The 2,411-nt window shown below is 41.4% G+C and overlaps 1 long non-coding RNA gene across 1 annotated transcript in view; it reads right to left on the minus strand.

Moving 5' to 3' along the window:
- Positions 1-483: 483 nt before the first annotated feature.
- Positions 484-2,411, minus strand: part of LOC114618650 — a 2,200-nt gene continuing 272 nt past the window's right edge. The window contains exon 2 of the long non-coding RNA XR_003710992.1: positions 484-820. This is a non-coding gene — a long non-coding RNA (uncharacterized LOC114618650). The remainder of the gene's footprint in view (positions 821-2,411) is intronic.

Genomic DNA, 2,411 nt, shown 5'->3' on the forward strand with positions numbered 1-2,411 from the left:
TTCTTGAAAAAAGGGAAAAAAATTCAAAAGTTTTTTTTTTTTTTGTAATTGAAATTCATGACAAATTACAGACAGTTTTTTTTCTTCTTCCTGTCTCTTTTAGAACAACGTGTCCTTAGAAAAGAGCTTTCTTACTGAAATGGAACATTGTGGAACCTGGGGAGTGTGACTGGGAACAAGCTACCTCTCACTGCCGTGAGCCACGGCCGCCCACGGGACCAGTGTTAGGCCTCTCACTCAGAGAAAGACAGTGCTGGATGCAAGTGGTCAGGAAGCAAGAATGAAAAGTGGAAACCTTTTGTTTCACACTTGGGTGCTGACCAGGTGAGGACCAGGTCAGACTGGTGGGTGTATGCAAGTGAACCCTGATTTCAGCCTATGAGGTGTCTCTTCTAATATAGACACAAGGGAAATGTCAAAAAAAAAAAAAAGAAAAAGAAAAAAAATCACCCTGTCATCCAGTACAACTCATGATCTAATGACTGAGGGTGAGGTTTATTTTATTTTTAAAATTTTTTTTGTTCAACTGTTTGGATTAGGATTGTCACTCTAATTGCATTTACTAAAACCTTTTTGACAATCATATTGCCTCACAAATAGATTTTTTTTTCTTTTGAGGTCATACCAAGGCCATAACTTTGACCTTTTCATAAGAATCTGGTGTCTTCCAGATCCTGGTGAATTCGTTGCCCCATGGTACAATTTTAAAAGGTACCTGCTGCGTGGCTCTTGGTCTCGGGTGTTTTGTGTGGATGTTCGCTGAGTTTTTCCTTCTAACTGACAATCACAAGTCTCCAACTGCTTTCAGTTTTCTTTAAATCTGTAAGCAAATAACAATAAATTTGGGAGGGAACATACACATATTTTTACAGCCCCCCCCCATTTCTTTCCTCTAGATTTCTTGAAGAATTTAACAAAGATGTCACTATGCCACTGGTCACAAGGGCAATTTAGAGGGGGTTCAGGGAAGGTGCTACCCTTTAGTGCCAAACATGACAGTGTCCAAATTCCAGTCACAAAGAGGAAGAATGTAACGCAATGTTTGAAGAGAAACCAGAACAGGTGCGAAGAAGTCCACAATGAACCAAAGATTTAAATTTTATATAAAGATGGAATCAGGCCTTGTCCACTGGCTTTCAGAAGAATGAACTGGTCACTGCTATGTCGAGAAAGGTTTGGGGAAATGCCCTGTGGGTAATCTATTAGGCAAGGCTTATTATTTTAAGGGCTAAGATCATGGGCACAGGAGTGGGTTCTTCTGTCCAGTTCCCTCTCCGGGCGTGACTGAATCAGAAGTTGGACCATTCACCTCTGAACTCAGTTCCCAGTCCCGAACAAACACTTTTTGTTTTTTGTTTCTGCAAACCTCACAGGGGGATCTAAGGAGTAGCTCATGGCTCAAAGGCCTTCCTTACAAAAGGACTTTAAATATATATATATATTATATATATTTAAAATTATAAATATATAATATTTATAATTATATATATATATATAAATTATTGCTGGATTTGGGTAGTGACTTTTAAGTGGGGTCAGCGGTCTTGGCAGGTACTAAGGTCATTGTCAAGGACTCGGGATTCTTTAGTATGCAGACCAAAGTCAGAGAGTTCAGAGGTATTGTTCCAGTGCAACCACGTTAGACTGGGTAGAAATGGACAAACTACTTGACCATAATCACCCAGGCTTGCCCATTCACCATGCCTGCACATGTGCGTGCTTGTATGTGAGTGTGTGTGAGATGTGCCGAGGTCCCGCTCACTGTGAACATACAAGATGCTACTGAACTGCACCAGCCCCCTTCTTATTTGTGAATGTAATATATACGTTTCTATATCCTTGAAATTTTGAGAAATAGTTCTGTTGAGGAGAAAGTGTTGGATCTGTGTTGTGGTGACTCTTTTCTCTGGGACCCAGACCACCAGGGGGTGGGGGTGACAGCGATGGAGCAACCTCACTAATACCATGGCTAAGACCCCCTTCCCCCACTCACAGACAATCCTGTTCAAAGTGTGCACAAATCTTTTCACTTCCCCAAAGTGAACGGACTTGAATTTCCTACCTTCTAAAATACAATCTTCACAGCCTAAATGAACCTTTTCAACTGTGTGGTTAGAACCATCGCAGAGAGAAATTTTGAATTTTTAAAACGTCCCAGGAAGAGGAATTTTTTTTGAAGCCCCCTCCCTTTCCAAGGAAAACCCAATTATTTTCCTGATTTGCCAGAGTTACATGTTGCCATGTGGGCAAACCAATAGATGCCAGGCAATCCCCGTGTCCTTAAAAATACACACACCACACACACACACACGCGCACACACACACACAGAGAGAGAGAGAGAGAGAGAGAGAGAGAGAGAGAGAGAGAGAGAGAGAGAGAGAGAGAGAGAGAGAGAGAGAGAGAGAGAGAG

Source organism: Grammomys surdaster, unplaced genomic scaffold, assembly GCF_004785775.1.
Source record: "Grammomys surdaster isolate TR1022 unplaced genomic scaffold, NIH_TR_1.0 144, whole genome shotgun sequence".
NCBI lineage: Eukaryota > Metazoa > Chordata > Mammalia > Rodentia > Muridae > Grammomys > Grammomys surdaster.